We start from the raw sequence: 20,799 nt of genomic DNA on the forward strand, positions 1-20,799 counted from the left end.
TAGTATAACCATCGGGACCACACTCCAAACCAGTGTGAACGCTGTACAGTCGCATCTGACTCCTCCCCTGCCATATGCTCAGGCGGGGCCACACGCTGATCCGCCCAGTGGCTCAGCCCTCCCACCTGGGCCGCTCGGTGCCTGGCCCTGGGGCACCTCCCCTGCTGCACCCTTGGCAAGCGAAAATGAAACACTGAGCCGAGTCGCTGGGAAATTCCCCTGATGGAGCCTCCAGCAGCCAGAGACTCGTCTGGGGGGCAGCTTCCCACAGCTAAACAGGTACTGCTGCGTCCCCTTGGGAAGTGGGAGCCAGGACTCCTGGGTTCTCTCCCCGGCTCTGGGAGGGGAGTGGGGGCTGGTGGGTTAGAGCAGGGGGGGCTGGGAGCCAGGACTCCTGGGTTCTCTCCACGGCTCTGGGAGGGGAGTGGGGGCTGGTGGGTTAGAGCAGGGGGGGCTGGGAGCCAGGACTCCTGGGTTCTCTCCCCGGCTCTGGGAGGGGAGTGGGGGCTGGTGGGTTAGAGCAGGGGGGGCTGGGAGCCAGGACTCCTGGGTTCTCTCCCCAGCTTTGGGGGAGGAGGGGAGTTTAATGGGGTCAGGACGGGGGTGGGGAGGAGGTGCTGAGACACCCGGGTTCATTCATTGGCTCTTGGGTGACTCCACCAGCTTCTGCAGGCCTCATGGCCTCTCCTGGGCCCCGTTTCTCTTTCCCCCGAGAGCTGGTTCTTTGGCTCCACCCCAGCAGTGACGGGCACAGGCGGTGTTTGGCTCTGCAGGGCACTGTGGGGACGTGGCATGTACCGGGGGATGCTGTGGCAAGAGGAACCGGAGCGGGACAGGGATGGGCAGGCGCGCCGGGCAGCTCAGTCACTTGGCGAGTCCTCAGAGTGGGGCATGTCCTGCCTGGGACTGGGTGTTATCTGGGGCCTCTGATCACGGAGCTCAATTCATCTCCGGGCCTGGGGGATGCCCTACCGGGGACCTACGAAGAAAGAGGGCTGGGTTAGGAACCTCAGAGGTGTTGCCAATGGCTAATGCTCCGTCTTCCCCGTTCCCCCAGCACCTGTTCTGGACCCAGGTGTCCTAGGGGCCCTGCCTGCCACCCCCCCGACCGTCTGGATGGCCTCCTCCCCCGACACCGACCTCAGGTGCCTGCTGCAGACCGCCCTGGACGGGGCACCCAAAATCAATGACCGCAACTCCACGGTGCACGGGTGCCCGGCGCTGCGGGCCTGCCCCGACTGTGGGGCTCTGGTGACCCACACCCAGAAGGGCTGCCCCACGGTGCGGTGTGCCGAGTGCCCGTGCTCCTTCTGCTTCCGGTGCCTGAAAGTGGGTTACTGCGGGTACAAGCTCCCCCGATGCCGCATCAAGAAGAGGCAACAACTGCAGGGCAAGGGAAGCAGCCAGCCCCAGCTGTGAGCCGGGAACATCTTTGTGCCAACAGGCAGGGGACAAACGGACGAGGGGATGGACCCTCCTGCCCACCCCTCCCTTTGGGGGTGTCATGAACATTCAGCTAAGGGTAGCATAAAATCCCTCCCTTACCTGGAAAGGGTTAAGAAGCTCAAATAAACTGGTTGGCACCTGACCAAAAGGACCAATAAGGGGAGAAGATACTTTCAAATCTGTGGGGGACGGTTTTTGCTTTGTGCTCTGTCTGTTGTTCTCTCTGAGACAAAGAGAGAGGCCTGCTGAAATGATACATCTAATATTACAGAAATAGTAAATAATAGCAAGGAAATGCCTTAGGTTATCTTTTGTTTTAGTTTGTGAATTTTCCCTGTGCTAAGAGGGAGGTTTATTCCTGGTTTGTTTTTTTGGTTGTTTTTTGTAACTTTAAAGTTTTGCCTAGAGGTAAATCCTCAAGCCTCCCCAGGAAAGGGGGTGAAGGGCTTTGGGGGGATATTTTGGGGAAACAGGAACTCCAAGTGGTCCTTTCCTGAATCTTTGTCTAACTCACTTGGTGGTGGCAGCGATACCATTTCAGGGCAAGGAATTTGTGCCTTGGGGAAGTTTTTAACCTAAGCTGGTGGAATATAAGCTTAGGGGGTCTTTCATGTGGGTCCCCACATCTGTACCGAGAGTTCAGAGTGGGGAAGGAACCCCGACAAATCAGCTGTTTGCCGTGAGCTTCACCATGGTGGCTGCTGCTGTTTTCAGGGACCCCGGGCTTTTGGTCCCCCTGAGCCAAGAGATCTTCCACTAGCCCGGGCCAGAGACAGGGAGCCAGGTGCCACCTCCAGCGGCACCGGCTGGGATGAAGCGGGATGAGATTTGAACAGCTCCAGCCCACGGCAATGAATTTCTGTTCTTTGTCCCGGGGGAATCCCGTGCCCCATTCTGGCCCCCGCAGTTCCAGCAGGGCGGTGGTTAAATCGGAGAGGGGCCAGAGACGGATTTGAAACCCTGCCTCGGAGTGAGATTCCCGGAGCACACGTCTGATACACGCTCTCTGACGTAGCAGACAAAGTAATTACGCCACCCAAGAGCTGGGAGTTGAAGCTGAAATGAGGCATCAATTTGTCACCATGTGTGTAATTAGCCAGTGGAACAATTTCCCTAGGAGGTTCTCCGTCCCTGGTGTCACGGAGTATTGGGGGACACAAGGCCCTGCACTCCCGGCTTCCTGCGATTCACCATGACTCTCAGCCAGCCAGTAAAGCAGAAGGTTTATTTGGATGACAGGAATACAGTCCAAGACAGGTCTTGCAGGCACAGACAACAGGACCCCCTCAGTTAAGTCCAGCTTGGGGTCCCAGGGCATTCCAGCCCACCCCCCTTCGGGGGGGTCAGAGCCATCTCTGTCTCCCAGCCATCTCTCCAGCTCGCTTCCAGCACTCTGCCTTCAGCGACCCCTCCCACAGCCTTTGTTCAGTTTCCCGGGCTCAGGAGTCACCTGGCCTCCAACCCCTTCCTGGGTTCTCATGTTACACACTCAGGTATGCGCCCTCGGGCAGATCCCATCCTCCAATGCAGACTATCCCAGCCACACTCCCCTGTCAGCATTCACAGACCACAGTAAGAACAGGCCCAGTTCGTCACATCTCTCCCCCCTTCGAGACCGAACTGAGCAGGGTCACTTTAGCCAGTGACCCGGGGAAGTTCGAACCTACCCCCGTTCCCATGGATGCCCCCGCATCCCTCCCATTCCTTGGTGAGAATTACACCAGGCCCCTCCAGTTTCACGCCCCCCCCTTAGGTTGGGGGTGCTTGATGGCACTCGCAGTTCGCATGTGGGAAGGTTTATGCGGCCTGTGCCCTTTTCCCACCCCCATACCTCTGGGGCTCCAACTGGGCTGTGGTCTTCTCCCAGCGCTCCAGTCTGGAGGTCTGTGCTTTGGGCTCTCTTGGTTTAGAGCCGCCCTTTTTACCTTGGCCACCCTCCGGAAAGGCTCCTCTATGCTGGGCAAGGGTCCTAAAGCCATTTTCCCCTTGTCCCAGGCCTTCCTCCCCCTCTGACAGGGGTCACAGGATCCGCAGTACTGTCGGACAGTAACAAAGACCCCAGGCCAGTAAAAGCTCCGTAGCAGCCTCTGCTGGGTACGCCAGGTTCCCTGGTGCCCTGAGAGGGGAATGTCATGGGCCCGGCACAGCAGCTGGCGGCGATACTTCTGGGGTACCACCAGCTGCCTCCTGATCCCCCCTGACTCCATTTTCCCTGGGGGAGCCCATTCTCGGTACAGGAACCCCTTCTCCCACAGGAACCTTTTCCGGCCACCTCGTCCCATGGTCTGTACCGCATTGAGGTCGGCCAGGTCCCTTATCTTCCGCAAGGAGGGATCTTTCTGCACCTCGGCCTGGAACTCAGCAGCTGGGACTGGGATGGCCACCTGCTCTTTCTCGCCCGCTGGGTCCGAAGCTGCAGCCTCCCTGAGCCGTGTCCCTGGGCGTTCCCTCCCCACCAGGTTAGGGTCCTGCGCCTCAGGCAAGGCACCCCGCCCCAAGGCCAGGGCGCAGTGCCCCTCGCCGGCTCTGACCGCGGGTCACAACTAAGGCGGTCTGGGGGCTGCTTGGCCAGTCCTCTAGGTCCCCCCCCATCAACACCTCAGTGGGCAAATGGTGGTGCACTCCCACGTCCTTGGGGCCCTCCTTGGCCCCCCATTTCAGGTGTACCCTCGCTACGGGAACCTTGAATGCGGTCCCGCCCACCCCGGTCAGGGTCAGGAAGGTGTTGGGCACCACCCGATCTGGGGCCACCACCTCGGGCCGGGCCAGTGTCACCTCTGCGCCCGTGTCCCAGTATCCATAAACTTTCTTCCCATCCACCTCCAGGGGAACAAGGCACTCGCTCCGCAGGGACAGCCCCGCGCCAACCCTGTAAACGGAGAACTTTGAACCCGGAGCATCTGGCCCCCCAGAGAAGCTGGCCTGGGGCCCTTCTCTCTCTTGAGCAGTTGATAAGCTGCCAGCCCCTCTTGCGTGAGAAGCCTGCCCCTCGTCCGTCTGGGCCTCTACCAAGTTAACCCGGTGCGGGTTCGGTCTGCTCAGTCTGTCCTTGAGCTTGGGGCACTGGGCCCGAACGTGGCCTCTTCGGCCGCAGTAATAGCAGCTCATGTCCCGTGGGTCCCCTCGAGCCGGTCGGTTGTCCCTGATGCTGGGCATTCCCCGTGGGAGGGGATTCCCCATATTCCCCCTTTGGGAGGTCCCAGGGTGACTCTCTCTCTGCATCGCGGCGGGCCTGTTCCTTTGGGGCTCCTCCCTGCCACCCCCTGACCGGCTCTTTACAAACTCATCAGCCAGCTGCCCTGCGTGTCGCGGGTTCTCTGGCTTTCTGTCCACCAACCACAGCCTCAGGTCGGATGGGCACCGCTCATACAGTTGCTCCAGTACCAGCAGTTTAATCAGGTCCTTCTTCGTCTGGGCCCCACCAGCCCACTTGCTGGCGTATCTTTCCATGCGGACGGCTAGTTGCAGATATGAGATCTCAGGGGTTTTATCCTGACTCCGGAACCTTTCCCGGTACATCTCAGGAGTCAGCCCAAACCATCGTAGCAGGGCCTTTTTGAATAGTTCGTAGTCCCCTTTCTCTGCCTCTCCCAGTTGGCGGTACAATGCCACGGCTTTGGGGTCCAGTAAGGTGGTAAGGACCCGGAGTCTGTCCGCGGGATCAAGCCGGTGCAGCTCGCAGGCCGTCTCAAAGGCCTCCAGGAAGTCATCCATGTCCTCCCCCTCCTTGTGTGGGGCCAGGATGCACTTATCAAAGCTCCGTGCAGTCCTGGGTCCCCCCTCACTCACCGCAGCCGGGGGTTCGCTGCCCTTCAATCTCGCCAGTTCCAGGTCATGCTGACGCTGTCTCTCATTCTCCTCCCGTTCATGCTGATGCTGTCTCTCTTTCTCCTCCCGTTCATGCTGACGCTGTCTCTCTTCATGCTGTCTCTGTTGTTCACGATCCTCCAGCTCTCTCAGTTTTAGCTCTTTCTCCCATTCCAGCCAATTCCGCTCCACAGATGCCGAACGTCGCCGGGAGGATCCTCTGCTGGCCGGCGAGCTTCGCCGGGGGGATCCCCTGCTGGCCGGGGGGGTCACGGCGCCTTCGGTATTTGCTGGGCTCCTCCCCACCCTTCCCCTAGGCATAGGAAGGAGGGGTCTCGGGAAGCCCTCAGCAGCCAGCTGACCACTCCCAGCTGGGACAGACACTGGGGCCTGCGCTGCATTTGCCAGGCTGCTTCCCTGAGACACAGGGATCAGTTCATTCGAGCGATCTTCCTCCTCCAGCCGGGCAATGAGCTGTGCTTTGGTGAGCCTCCCAATGCACAGCCCCCTCTGCTTGCACAGCTCCACCAGGTCGCTCTTAAGCCGCTTGGCATACATCTTCCTGCTGGCCACTCACCGGCCTGTGTGCTCACAGCTCCCCACAGTTCCCAGGGGGACCCCTAGTGTGCCAGCCCTTCTCGAGGTCACCGCCTCTCTGCCAGGGTCGAGCTGCAGACTCCTCCGCCCCTGGGACCACTCGCTGCGATCCCCCCGGGGGACCCTGTTACTGCAAAAGTCCTTCTCGCTGGTCACACACTCCCAGGGGTAATAACTGTCTCTCTCTCACTCTTCAGCACGCCTGGTCCCCGTCAATCCCCCTTCGTTTTACTGCTCCCCAGTCACTTACTGCAGGAAGCGCCGTCCACGGGGTGCAGTAGATCCCACCGCTGCCACCAGTTGTCACGGAGTATTGGGGGACTCAGGGCCCTGCACCCCCGGCTTCCTGCGATTCACCATGACTCTCAGCCAGCCAGTAAAGCAGAAGGTTTATTTGGATGACAGGAATACAGTCCAAGACAGGTCTTGCAGGCACAGACAACAGGACCCCCTCAGTTAAGTCCAGCTTGGGGTCCCAGGGCATTCCAGCCCACCCCCCTTCGGGGGGGTCAGAGCCATCTCTGTCTCCCAGCCATCTCTCCAGCCCGCTTCCAGCACTCTGCCTTCAGCGACCCCTCCCACAGCCTTTGTTCAGTTTCCCGGGCTCAGGAGTCACCTGGCCTTCAACCCCTTCCTGGGTTCTCATGTTACACACTCAGGTATGCGCCCTCGGGCAGATCCCATCCTCCAATGCAGACTATCCCAGCCCCACTCCCCTGTCAGCATTCACAGACCACAGTGAGAACAGGCCCAGTTCGTCACACCTGGTAACTCTTATAACGAGACAGGCTGTTCTGACAGATCTGCCCGGGTTCCCACAGGGACTACTTGAGGGCGGGGGGAACTCTCTGACTTTTAGGGGGTTGGACTAGGCCAGGGCGGGCAAACTTTTTGGCCTGAGGGCCGCATCGGGTTTCATAAATTGTATGGAGGGCCGGTTAGGGGAGGGAGTCGTGGCCCGGTCCCCCCTCCTGCTGCCCCGCCCAGGATTCCTTGCCCCATCCAACCACCCCTGTTCCGTGACAGCTACCCGAGGACCCCTGCTCCATCCAACCACACCTTCTTCCTGTCCCCTAACTGCCCCTGGAACCCCTGCCCCCAACTGCCCCCTGCCACCCCATCCAACCCCCCCCCTCCTTCCTGACTGCCCCCCGGGACCCCTACCCCCATTCAACCCCCTGTTCCCCCCGACCCCTATCCACACCCCCACCCCCTGACCACCCCCCCAAACTGCACTGCCCTCTATCCAACCCCCCTGCTCTGTGCCCCCTTACCGTGCTGCCTGGAGCACCGGTGGCTGGAGTTGGGCCACACGGCCGCCACCACTGCTGGCACGCAGCACAGCGACTGGGTCAGGCCGGGCTCTGTAGCTGCGCTGCCCCAGGAGCTCACAGCCCCGCTGCCCAGAGCCTTGTGCCAGCAGCGGAGCGAGCGAGCTGAGGCTGCGCGGGAGGGGCCGGGACTAGCCTTCCGGGCCAGGAGCTCGGGGGCCGGGCAGGATGGTCCTGCAGGCTGGATGTGGCCCACGAGGCGTAGTTTGCCCACCTCTGGACTAGGCGATTATGTCGAGTGATGTATGGGACGTGTCAGGCATGTTTCGGGATGCACTGAGCACACAACAGATCGAATGGCAGGTACGTACGGTAAATTGGCTGGTGTGTTCTATACAACTCTGCTCATCTGTGCTAAGCGACCCATCAGGCCCGGCGTTCACGGAAGCATCTGGCCCGAGTCGGTCGTTAACGGTTTGAAATCAAGCTAGATTCATCCAGCGTCTTCGTGACGGCCAGGGAAGCCCCTCCGTCGCCCGGCCCCTGGAGCGCCGGGATCCAAAACCCAGCTAAGGAAGGAACAGAACCAGTGAGGGAACTGGGCCAAGCGGCTGGGTAGGGGATTAGCAACGGGTCACTTGTGATATAAATACCTCCGGCTGAAATGTGTCATGGGGGGACGCACCTTTGATGCCGCACGGGCCGGCTTCCCAGAGACTGATACTGCAGAGAACGGTTGTCCTGCACCGTGTGATTGGTTCGTAGGGATAAACCGGCCTGGAGTCAGTTATTTGGTCTCTTGAGTGTGTTTCACACCGAGCCAAAGTGGGGTCGGCAACTGACTCTGCAATTTCTCAACAGTCACAAGGCTCCCCTCTGCCCTTAGACTCAATGAATACAACATATTGCCTGAATATAAGTCAGGTTTTTTTATGTCTCCCTCTCGTTCTCTCCCTGGCTCTTGGAGGGGAGTGGGGTCTGGTGGGTTACAGCGGGTGGGTTAGGAACCAGGACTCCTGGGTTCTCTCCCTGGCTCTCGGAGGGGGGCTGGAGGATTAGAGCAAGGGGGGCTGGAAGCCAGGACTCCTGGGTTCTCTCCCCGGCTCTGGGAGGGGGGCTGGAGGGTTAGAGAAAGGGGGGGCTGGGAGCCAGGACTCCTGGGTTCTCTCCCCGGCTCTGGGAGGGGAGTGGGGGCTGGTGGGTTAGAGCAGGGGGGTCTGGGAGCCAGGACTCCTGGGTTCTCTCCCTGGCTCTCGGAGGGAGGTGGGGGCTGGGGAGTTAGAGCAGGGGGGGCTGGGAGCCAGGACTCCTGGGTTCTCTCCCTGGCTCTCAGAGGGAGGTGGGGGCTGGGGAGTTAGAGCAGGGGGGGCTGGTAGCCAGGACTCCTGGGTTCTCTCCCCAGCTCTGGTAGGGGAGTGGGGGCTGGTGGGTTAGAGCAGGGGGGGCTGGGAGCCAGGACTCCTGGGTTCTCTCCCTGGCTCTCGGAGGGAGGTGGGGGCTGGGGAGTTAGAGCAGGGGGGGCTGGGAGCCAGGACTCCTGGGTTCCCTCTCTGGCTCTGGGAGGGGGGCTGGGAGCCAGAATTCCTAGGCTCTCTTTATGCCTGAGCCAGGGCTGCTGCTGGCATAACCGTCGCGACCTTGCTCCGAATCGAATTGTTTGTGGCGGTGTGAACGCTGCACAGCCCCATCTGACCACGCCTCTCTGCTCTCGTGGCTAAGCTCGGGCGGGGTCACACACTGACCCGCCCAGCGAGGCCCTGGGCCGTCCTGCAGAACCGGGAGCCCCCGGCTCAATCCTGCCATCTGGCCCCGGGGCGCTTCCCCAGCTCAGCCCTTGGCAAGCGAAACCGAAACCAAAACGCGGAGCCGAGTCGCTGGGAAATTCCCCTGCCGGAGGCTCCCCCCATCCAGCAGCTGGAGACTCAACAGGTACCGCTGCGTGGTGGGGGGTGGGAGCCAGGACTCCTGGGTTCTCTCCCCGGCTCTGGGAGGGGAGTGAGGGCTGGTGGTTAGAGCTGGGAGCCAGGACTCCTGGGTTCTCTCCCCGGCTCTGGGAGGGGAGTGGGGGCTGGTGGGTTAGAGCAGGGGGGGCTGGGAGCCAGGACTCCTGGGTTCTCTCCCCGGCTCTGGGAGAGGAGTGGGGGCTGGTGGGTTAGAGCAGGGGGGGCTGGGAGCCAGGACTCCTGGGTTCTCTCCCCGGCTCTGGGAGAGGAGTGGGGGCTGGTGGGTTAGAGCAGGGGGGGCTGGGAGCCAGGACTCCTGGGTTCTCTCCCCGGCTCTGCGAGGGGAGTGGGGGCTGGTGGTTAGAGCAGGGGGGCTGGGAGCCAGGACTCCTGGGTTCTCTCCCCGGCTCTGCGAGGGGAGTGGGGGCTGGTGGGTCAGAGCAGGGGGGGCTGGGAGCCAGGATTACTGGGTTCTCTCCCCGGCTCTGGGAAGTGAGTGGGGTCTGGTGCGTTAGAGCGGGGGGGCTGGGAGCCAGGACTGCTGGGTTCTCTCCCCGGCTCTGGGAGAGGAGTGGGGGCTGGTGGGTTAGAGCAGTGGGGGGGCTGGGAGCCAGGACTCCTGGGTTCTCTCCCTGGCTCTGGGAGGGGAGTGGGGTCTCTGCACCTTTCGTTGCATGACACTTAACAAAAATGAAAGCTAAAATCCTTGCATAGTCCAGTGACTCCAGGAGCTGGGGCTTTAAGGAAAAATACCATAAGAGTTGGCAGCACGGCAATGAGCAGAAAATTGGTAACCCACGATCTCCTGAGGCAAGTCAGAGATGCCAAGACCAGCAGGGACCATTGTATCATTAGCTCAAGGTGACTCATATTCCCCAGGGTTTATTTTACACATTCCATATGCATTTAGAGTAACCTACTAAAAGCCAACCCTAAACCACCTCCTGCCCCGGCGTGACAAAGGCCTGGGCCGAGCTGCAGCGACGGGAGATGAGAAGTTCCGTCTATCCAGCCTGCCAGAAGCCAGGTTTTATTCCCCCCCCCCCCCCCACACACACACACACACACACACACACACACACTTCTAAAAGCCACAAACGGCTCCTTGGCCGGCCGCTCATGCTGGAGATTGCGCCACTTATAACCCGTTCTCTCTTCACGGCTTGGCCCTGCACACAGAACGATCTCTCGTTAATTCCTGACTCGTTTTTCCACCTCCCCCATGCATGCCGAGAACCTGCCCTCTGAGGGGCAAAGGTCCCGGCTCGGCGCTGCCCCACTCAGTGTTGGTGAGCCGGCGGCTGGGTGCAGGCTCTCCTGGGACGCCCCTTGGCTGGGCTGAATCGGAGACCTGCCTGGGGACGGAGGAAGAAGCTCCTGTCCCTTCTCCTCCACTTCTTACACTGGGTGTCAATGGGGGAATGGGGGCCGCCCCCGGGAGCTGGTTAGTTAACACCCAGGCTCCTTTCCTATTTCGGGGTATCCAGCTCCCCGGAGTGCCCAGGTCTCTTGAGAGCCTCCCGGGGTGTTTGCTAGTGCCTGTGTTATGTCAATCTACCATGCCCGACCCCCCCCGCCACAGGCGGCTGCCTCCCCCCACCCATCTGCCCTCTGCACCGTTTCTTACCCCCCTCTCAGGCCAGGCAGCCCCAGCCGCTCTCGGCGGGGGGTGGGGCGGAAGACGTGAACGCGACAGGTCCGTTTGGGTTGGACATCAGGAAAAACTTCCCAACTGTCCGGGTGGTTAAGCCTGGGAACAAATTGTCCAGGGAGGCTGTGGGATCTCTGGCACTGGAGGTTAGACAGACGCTTGTCAGGGATGGGCTAGTTATTACATGGTTCTGCCCCAGTGCTGCTCTTCGCCCCTCCTGGTGACTGGCCTGGTGGATGTGGGGGGGAAGCGTAGACTTGCTAGACCTTGAATTGAGTCCGGCATTCAACGCCGCGCTGCAGGAGGGTCTCAGAAGGCAGCGAGGGAGATGGGCTTGAGCTGAACCCCCCCCAGTAAGGCAGGAGCTGACCGGGGTTGACCGGCCATCATCCCAGAGTGGCTCTTAGCAGGCGGGTGGGTGCAGTGGGGTCCCGCGGGGGTTGGGGGCTCAGTCCTGGCTCTGGGGCTACTCACTGCTCTCGCTAGCGATCTGGATAATGGAAGGGAGGGTGCACATAAAACGTGTGCAGAGACCACCCAGCTGGGAAGGGGCACAGTGCAGACAGGGGCCCCCTGGGGCACAGAGAGCCAAGGAGAGATCTCACAGCCCCCCCCCTCAGTGATACAGCTCCAGGAAATGGGCACCTGCGGCAGCCGCGGTGACTGGGATGATGTCGGGGACAGTTCTCAGTGCAGGACAGCTCCCAGCAGTGGTGACTATGGCTGGGATAGTCCCCTTGGCGGTGACCACGGCGGTGGCTGGCATAGTTCCCATGGCGGTGACTGTGGAGGGGGCGACTGCTAAAATCCCCCAGAGCCGTCCCTGGGAGTTGGTGGCACGTGGGAGCAGCTTCCAGGCAGCCAGCACTCGGCCCTTCACCGTAGCACTAGCAGAAAGGGGCTGGCTCCTCACAGACCCCCTGCTCTCCCCAGCTCTGGGAGGGGAGTGGGGACTGGTGGGTTAGAGCAGGGGGGTCTGGGAGCCAGGACTCCTGGGTTCTCTCCCTGGCTCTGGTAAGGGTGTGGGGGCTGGTGGGTTAGAGCGGAGGGGGCTGGGAGCCAGGACTCCTGGGTTCTCTCCCCAGCTCTGGGAGGGGTGTGGGGGCTGGTGGGTTAGAGCAGGGGGGTTGGGAGCCAGGACTCCTGGGTTCTCTCCCTGGCTCTGGGAGGGGTGTGGGGGCTGGTGGGTTAGAGCGGAGGGGGCTGGGAGCCAGGACTCCTGGGTTCTCTCCCTGGCTCTGGTAGGGGTGTGGGGGCTGGTGGGTTAGAGCAGGGGGGTTGGGAGCCAGGACTCCTGGGTTCTCTCCCCGGCTCTGGGAGGGGAGTGGGGGCTGGTGGTTAGAGCAGGGGGGGGCTGAGAGCCAGGACTCCTGGGTTCTCTCCCTGGCTCTGGGAGGGGAGTGGGGGCTGGTGGTTAGAGCAGGGGGGGCTGGGAGCCAGGACTCCTGGGTTCTCTCCCTGGCTCTGGGAGGGGAGCTGGCTGGGGGAGGAATCCAGCTGTCTTAGGAACCCCCCCAGAGGTGGGCTGCGGAGGGAGAGGCAATCCAGCCTCGCTGGGCTGGGGTGCTGCTGAACTGGGGCACTTTGCTGGCTAATGAGGCAAGACAGACTTGGACCGATTTTTTTAATCTGTACGTGCAGCATTTTGGCGGCGAATATTGATTCTTTGAAGCATTTTAAAGATTTTGTTTATTGATTGGAATATTCGCGGGTATGGGAATGCGGGGGCGGGAGGGGTTGCCGTTTAATATCCATCTAGATTGAGTTAAATCTGTGGAATTGTGCGCACACAACCTGTCACCATCCCCTGTCGAAACACACAAAGCAACCAGCCGCGAATGGCCAAATCGCCCGTGGTTTTATTGTTCATTTCTGGCTGGTCCACGTGGGACAAGTCTGCTTGACAAGCCTCAGTCCCTGAGGTCTGACTCCAACACATCCCTGGGCAGCGTTTGTCTTACTTTGCCGCTCTGGACACTTGGATTGCGATGGCTGGATCTGTGTCAGCTCCCATGTGCAGAGAGCAATGGGGAGAGGTGATTTGATCTGTGTGTTTGGCACTGGAGACTAATTCACCTTGGAAATGGGGTGTGTAGTGAGGCAGTTACCCCGCTCCTTGGATAAGAGGAGTGAGAGCAGCGGAGGGAGCTGTGTGGCCAGTTGGCCTGGATAAGAGGGCTATGAGTAAGGAGCCGGGCTGCCTGGGAGAGACAGGGTACCTTCGGGAGAGCAGTGCTGGGGAGCTCAGGCCTGGCAGGAAGGCCTAAGGAGGGACTGGGGCTGCAGGGAGACAGCTGAGCTAGAAAGGCAGCAGGTCCAGCCCCCTTGCCCATGATAAGTGGCCATGCTAGGCTGCGTCTGCCCCAGTGAGCCGGGGCTAGTAGCCACTGAGGAAAGGTGGGCCTAGTGGGAGGGGGGTTTCCCTGGGAGACCCAGAGGGTGGGGGCACTGCTGTGGTGCAGCACCCAAGATAAGGGGCACCGTGGGCCGGGAGGGACGCGGGGCCTGAAGTCCAGTGGCGGAGACCAGGAAGCAGGTACCGGTAGAGAGACACCAGCCAGCAGGAGGCGCTCCGAGACTGGACTGAGTTAATTCCAGGACTGACCAGCAGGAGGTGCCGCCCCAGTAAGTCAGTGGCATGCTACACACTGCTACCGAGGCATTAAAGAGACACTCTCTCCTATTTCCCCAGCAGCACCTGTGACTTTACCCTCCCCTCTGGGGCTTTCAGCACAAGATTCCTTCTTGCTGCTAACAAACCCTGGGACAGATTCTGCCACATCAAAAAAAATCATTCCCCAGGAGAAACAGTGCAAAATTACGTGCCACCGCTGCAACAGTCAGTTCAGCCCGAAAATCACCAGTTTCCATGTGTACCTTAGCTAAAGGTGCAAGGACCTTATAACCTCCCACTAATTCTAATTCTGCCATTTTCCCTAGCAACAAATCCTTCTCCTGGATCAGCTCCCTCCTGACCACATATCAGAGGGGCAGCCGTGTTAGTCTGGATCTGTAAAAAGCAACTGAGTCCTGTGGCACCTTTAAGACTAACAGAAGTATTGGGAGCATAAGCTTTCGTGGGTGAACGCCCACTTCGTCAGACGCATGTGAAAACTTATGCTCCAATACATCTGTTAGTCTTAAAGGTGCCACAGGACTCTCTGTTGCTCCTGACCACAGAAATTTCTGCACCAGTATCTCTCCAACCTTAGAGCACTTTGTCATTAAGTTTAACAGCATGCATATGCTCCCTGCTGGGTTGTGTAGAAACAACCTTTACAAATCCTGTGTGGTGAGAGGCAGTAGCCTGGGATACCCCTGTGCTCTGAGAAGCAGCAGCTTCATGTGTTACCTGGTGCCTGTTCCCACTCATCCAAGGACATTTATTCCTCAGGTGCTCGGTGGACTTACAATGATAGCACCTTCTGCGCTCCTCTGCTTGTACAGGAGACTTGGGACGAGTAACAGGGGAGTGGGGAAGTGAATGCCCAGCCTCCTTCTTCCCAGGGGTAAAATCGTGATTCCGCTTTCCACCAACCCTGTACCCCTCTGCCAGTGGTTTGTTTTATGAGCAATCCCAAACTGCAGTTAGAGTCTGCATACCCAGCGAATTCACCCACTGCATTCACCTTTTTGTCCCACAATTACTGTTTTACATCATCGCTGCACATATTCAGGAATTGTTCCTGAGTAACCAAATCACACATTCCTTCCAAGCTTGTAATGCCTTTTCCCCTCACCCACTCATCTACCAAACCTCTCATTTCATTTACATAGGCCACATTACTTAATGCAGACTCCTCTTAAGACTCCTGAATTTTACCCTGTAGCTTTCAGGTGTAATCTGGAACTGTTTTAAAATTAGCTCCTTACATTTACCGTCGTTTGAAGCATCAGCAATAGGCATCTTATTGAATATGTCCAGAGCTCTCCTAGTCAATTTTGCAACCAATGGGGTCATTTTTTGATCTTCAGGAATCGCATGGAGAGTGCACAGTCTCTCAAAAGTGATGAAATATTCAGCAATATCACTGGATTTAGCATGTTGCGGGCATAATCATTCCCATTTGTGGATTTTGGGGGAAGTGGAGCCAGCTGCTGAAGGGCTTTGTCTCTTCCACTCCATTACGGCCAGTTCATGCTTCTGGGTCGCAGTGTGGGCCTCAGTTTCTTTGCCTTTTAACTCCAGGGGTCGCCGCCTCTCTCTTTCCTTCTCCTGAGCAGCTTGCCGTGCTAACCGCTGGGCTTCCATAGCCGTCTCAGTGGGCCGCCTCCTCTCTGGCTGACTCTCTTTGTCTTTTCTCTCCAGCTGTTTCAGTTGCAATCATCTCTGGTGCTCCCGCTCTTTTCTGCAATCTGCAGCCTAAAAAGCTCCAACTTCACAATTGCTTTACTGCTTTCACGCATTGTCCTGTTTTTCTCTTCCGACTTCTCTTTCCCAAAATAAGCAAACAGAAAATAACAAACCGGGAACCACTTTGTCTGTCCTCCAGCCACCTCGCTTAAAACTCATTTAAAATCACTACCAGTGTCTCAGCGCAATCAGCTGTCCACAGATCCTGCCGACTACGCCACTGTGACAGGTTCGATCACAGAGACCCCCTTGGGACTGTCACCTGACCTGCTGAAACTACCTCTGAGCCCGTTTTCCCTGCCAGCGTGGGACTCCAGAACCCTGCCTGGTGGAGCCAGACACGCTAGCCTGCTGCAGCCCCGACCCAGGTCTGGTCCATGCCCCCAAAGCTGCAGGCTTTAACCAAAAACTGCTCAGCAGGTCACCTATCTCCAGCACCCAGACACCCAGTTCCCAATGGGATCCAAACCCCAAATAAATCCGTTTTACTCTGTATAAAGCTCATACAGGGTAAACTCATAAATTGTTCGCCCTCTATAACACTGATAGAGAGAGATGCACAGCTGTTTGCTCCCCCAGGTATTAATCACTTACTCTCGGTTTATTAATAAACAAAAGTGATTTTATTAAGTATAAAAAGTATAAAAAGTAGGATTTAAGTGGTTTCAAATAATAACAGACAGAACAAAGTAAGTGACCCAGCAAAATAAAGCAAAAACACACAAGTCTAAGCCTAATACATTAAGAAACTGGTTACAGGTAAAATCTCACCCTCAGAGATGTTCCAATAAGCTTCTTTCACAGACTAGACTCCTTCCTAGTCTGGCCCAATCCTTCCCCTGGTACAGTCCTTGTTCCAGCTCAGGTGGTAGCTAGGGGATTTCTCATGACTGGCAGCCCCCTTTGTCCTGCTCCACCCCCTTTTATAGCTTCGGTACAAGGCGTGAATCTTTTGTCTCTCTGGGTCCCCACTCGTCCTTCTAAATGGAAAAGTACCAGGTTTATGATGGATTCCAGTTCAGGTGACAGGATCATATGTCCTGTGAGACCCAAGGCTCCATTCTTCCAGGGCTGGCCCACATGTACCCCAGAAGGTCTGTAAGTAAACAGCCATTTACAGCCAGTTGTCCTACTCAATGGGAACCATCAAGCTTCCAAACCACCATTAATGGCCCCCACTTGGCGTAATTACAATAGGACCTCAGAGTTATACTTCATATTTCTAGTTTCAGATGCAAGAACGATACATTCATACAAATAGGATGACCACACTCAGTACGTTATAAGCTTTCTAATGATACCTACAAGAGACCTTTTGCCTAAAGCATATTCCAGTTAGATGATATTCACACTCATTAGCATATTTCCATAAAACATTCTGGAGTACAACATCACAATGGCTATCGCGAGACAGCTGGATAACACAGCGGAGGATGCACGTAAAACTTGTGCAGAGACCACCCAGCTGGGAGGGTTGTAGGTGGTTTAGAGGCAGGGGCCGGGACAAACTGGTGAAGGGGTCGGGGGAGGCTGGGGAGAGGCCTTGAAAGGGGCACAGTGGGGCAGGGATGGGGGGACCCTTTGCACTAGTTCTGACTCTCCGCAACTGTCCTGGGCATGGGCTGTGGCCAGCGCAGTGGGGAGGTCGTGGGGCCCGTGTCGGGGAGGGCGGCGTGGGTGACAGAGCTGAGGTTCTGCAGCCGCGGGCTGGCTGGGACCCTCATTGCCATCGTGGTAAGGGGGAAATCTGCCCAAGGGGGGCCTGCAGGTTGGGGGCCCTACATGTGGTCTCCTAGCCACCCAGTGCCCCTGGCTTCAGGGGGCCATGCCACGAGGTGGAGGGGCGCGGTGCAGACATGGGCCTCCTGGGGCACAGAGAGCCAAGCAGAGATTTCACAGCCCCCCCTCTATCTCTCTCAGTGATACAGCTCTGGGAAATGGGCGCGTGCTTCAGCGACAGTGACTGGGATGATGCCAGGGACGGATCTCTGTGCAGGACAGCTCCCAGGATCCATGGCGGTGGCTGGGGCAGAAGTGGTGACTGCTAAACTCCCCCAGAGCTGGCCTGGGGACTTGGTGGCACGTGGGAGCAGCTTCCAGGCAACCAGGACTCAGCCCTTCACTGCGGCACCCTGCTCTCCCCGGCTCTGGGAGGGGAATCAGGATACCTGGGTCCTATCCCTGGCTCTGGGAGGGGAGTGGGATCTGGTGGGTCAGAGGACAGGGGGCTGGGAGCCAAGACTCCTGGGTTCTCTCCCCGGCTCCAGGAGTGGAGCGGGGTCAGGTGGGTTGGAGCAGTGGGGGCTGAGAGCCAGGACTCCTGGGTTCCCTCCCCAGCTCAGGGAGGGGAGTGGGGGCTGGAGGGTTAGAGCAGGGGGGGCTGGGAGCCAGGACTCCTGGATTCTCTCCCCAGCTCTGGGCAGGGAGTGGGGGCTGGTGGGTTAGTGTAGGGGAGCTGGGAGCTAGGACTCCTGGGTTCTTCCCCTGTGCCTGGCATGGCTGGTGCTGGTATAGCCATCGGGACCACACTCCAAACCAAACTGGTTCTACTGGTGTGAACGCTCCACTGCCCCATCTGACCGTGCCTCTCAGGTCTCTTGATGTATGCTCGGGTGGGGAGACACGGCTCAGCCCTCCCACCCAGCCTCTCAGTGCCTGGCCCTCGAGCGCCTCTCCCGCTGCATCCTTGGCAAGCGAAAGCGAAACACTGAGCCGAGTCACTGGGAAATTCCCCTGACGGCGCCTCCAGCAGCCAGAAACTTGTCTGGGGGGCGACTTCCTGCAGCTAAACAGGTACCGCTGGTCAGGGGGGCTGGGAGCCAGGACTCCTGGGTTCTCTCCCCAGCTTTGGGGGAGGAGGGGAGTTTAATGGGGTCAGGAGGGGGGTGGGGGAGGAGGTGCTGAGACACCCGGGTTCATTCATTGGCTCTTAGGTGACTCCAGCAGCTTCTGCAGGCCTCATGGCCTCCCCGGGGCCCCGTTTCTCTTTCCCCCGAGAGCTGGTTCTTTGGCTCCACCCCAGCAGTGACGGGCACAGCCGGTGTTTGGCTCTGCAGGGCACCGTGGGGACGTGGCATGTACCGGGAGATGCTGTGGCAAGAGGAACCGGAGCGGGACAGGGACGGGCAGGCGCGCCGGGCAGCTCAGTCACTTGGCCAGCCCTCGCGGCATGTCCTCGAGCCGGGCGTTATCTGGGGCCTCTGGCCAGGGAACTCAATTCATCTCCGGGACCGGGGGATGCCCCACCGGGGACCTACGAAGAAAGAGGGCCGAGTTGGGAACCTCAGAGGTGTTGCTGATGGCTAATGCTCCGTCTCCCCTATTCCCCCAGCATCTGATCCAGACTCAGGTGTCCTAAGGGCCCTGCCTGGCCTGTTTGGACCCCACCCAACCACCTGGATGGCCTCCTCCCCCGACACCGACCTCAGGTGCCTGCTGCAGACCGCCCTGGACGGGGCACCCAAAATCAATGACCGCAACTCAACGGTGCATGAGTGCCCGGCGCTGCGGGCCTGCCCCGACTGTGGGGCTCTGGTGACCCACACCCAGAAGGGCTGCCCCACGGTGCGGTGTGCCGAGTGCCCGTGCTCCTTCTGCTTCCGGTGCCTGAAAGTGGGTTACTGCGGGTACGAGCTCCCCCGATGCCGCATCAAGAAGAGGCAACAACTGCAGGGCAAGGGAAGCAGCCAGCCCCAGCTGTGAGCCGGGAACATCTTTGTGCCAACAGGCAGGGGACAAACGGACGAGGGGATGGACCCTCCTCCCCACCCCTCCATTTGGGGGTCCTCGGAAAAGACTTGCTGTGAGCTTCGCTGCTGCTGCTGTGTTCGGGGACCTTGGGCTTTGGTCCCCCTTGTAGTAAGATGAGTCCATGAGACATAAACCCTTGGTATGAGGGCCGGTATGAGGCCTGAACTAGAGTAGTAGTCAAGACATTGTTAAGCAAAGCTGGGCTGTGAGCCAGAGGCAAGTCCCACTCACAGAAGTCGGCAAGAAGAGGGCTGCTAGAAGTCACTAATAAAAGGAACATGTGCCAAGACGGCACCGGAACAGCTGGGTAGGAACATATCCCCCGCAGATAACAAGGAACAGGTAGACCCAGCCTAGAGACAGTATAAAAGAACAATATGATGGATAGACAATATGATATGAAAGGACAATACAATGGATAGTTTCATGGATAGTTTGTTCGAACCAACCTGTGCCAGGAGAAGGCAACCCCCTAATAGAGGGGCTGTACCTCAATGCGTCAGCAGGGATGAGTAATCTGTCCTGTAACTGTATAAAAGTAGGTCCCGGAGTGCGCATCTTTGTCTGGCCTAGGGGGCAGTGGAAAGTCCCGCCACTGACTGAGCCGATCCATTGCCGGGGGCACCAATTCGTAGTATGTCTCGTAGAGTCTACGGGGAACTCTTACTGTGCTTCGTTTGACAATAAACCTGGCCGGGTGCCTTCGTACCTTACTAGAGTCTGTGGGCTTTGGGGGGGTCTCTCGGGGTTTGCTGTGTCAGCTACCTGTGCAGAGCCGGGGCAGCACACAGAGGGAACACGCACGCAGCCGACTGGTATCATCATCAAACAAGAGCAGAGCACCACACCGATAGCGTCTGATGACACCTCTGAGCCAAGAGATGTTCCGGCCAGAGACAGGACCCAGGTGCCACCTCCAGTGGCTCCGGCTGAGTCCGGGCGACTAGGTGGGATGAAGCGGGATGAGATTTGAACAGCTCCAGCCCACGGCAATGAATTTCTGTTCTTTGTCCCGGGGGAATCCCGTGCCCCATTCTGGCCCCTGCAGTTCCAGCAGGGTGGTGGTTAAATCAGAGAGGGGCCAGAGAAGGATTTGAAACCCTGCCTCGGAGTGAGAGATTCCCGGAGCACACCTTTGATACACACTCTCTGACGTAGCAGACAAAGTAATTACGCCACCCAAGGGCTGGGAGTTGAAGCTGAAATGAGGCATCAATTTGTCACTACATATGTAATTAGCCAGTGGAACTATTTCTCCATCCCTGGTAACTCTTATAACGAGACTGGCTGTTCTGACAGATCTGCTCGGGTTCCCACGGGGACTACTAGAGGGCGGGGGGAGGTCTCTGTGTTTTAGGGGGTCGGACTAGGCGATTATGTCGAGTGAAGTATGGGACGTGTCAGGCATGTACCGGGATGCACTGAGGACACAACAGAGATCTAATGGCAGGTACGTATGCTAAATTGGCCTGTGGGTTTTATTGCTACGTGACCCATCATGCCCGGCGTTCACAGAATCATCTGGCCCGAGTCGGTCGTTAATGGTTTGAAATCAAGCTAGATTCATCCAGCGTCTTCGTGACGGCCGGGGAAGTCCCTCCGTCGCCCGGCCCCTGGAGCGCTGGGATCCAAAACCCAGCTAAGGAAGGAACTGAACCAGTGAGGGAACTGGGCCAAGCGGCTGGGTAGGGGATTAGCAATGGGTCACTTGTGATATAAATACCTCCGGCTGAAATGTGTCATGGGGGGACGCACCTTTGATGCCGCACGGGCCGGCTTCCCAGAGACTGATACTGCAGAGAACGGTTGTCCTGCACCGTGTGATTGGCTCGTAGTGATAAACCTGCCTGGAGTCAGTTATTTGGTCTCTTGAGTGTGTTTCACACTAAGTTGAAGTGGGGTCGGCAACTGACTCTGCAATTTCTCAACAGTCACAAGGCTCTCCTCTGCCCTTAGACTCTATGAACACAACATATTGCC

At 58.4% G+C, this 20,799-nt stretch overlaps 1 long non-coding RNA gene across 2 annotated transcripts; it reads left to right on the top strand.

Moving 5' to 3' along the window:
* The first annotated feature begins 8,689 nt into the window (after nt 1-8,689).
* LOC135975899 (uncharacterized) lies at nt 8,690-19,530 on the top strand. Of its 2 annotated transcripts, none has more exons than XR_010592985.1 (2): nt 8,690-9,050; nt 18,401-19,530. It is a non-coding gene; the product is annotated as an uncharacterized LOC135975899 (long non-coding RNA). The 2 variants fall into 2 exon arrangements; XR_010592984.1 differs by lacking the exon at nt 8,690-9,050 and adding an exon at nt 12,058-17,862.
* The last annotated feature ends 1,269 nt before the right edge of the window (nt 19,531-20,799 follow it).

The sequence above is a fragment of the Chrysemys picta genome, chromosome 16 (genome assembly GCF_011386835.1).
Source record: "Chrysemys picta bellii isolate R12L10 chromosome 16, ASM1138683v2, whole genome shotgun sequence".
NCBI lineage: Eukaryota > Metazoa > Chordata > Testudines > Emydidae > Chrysemys > Chrysemys picta.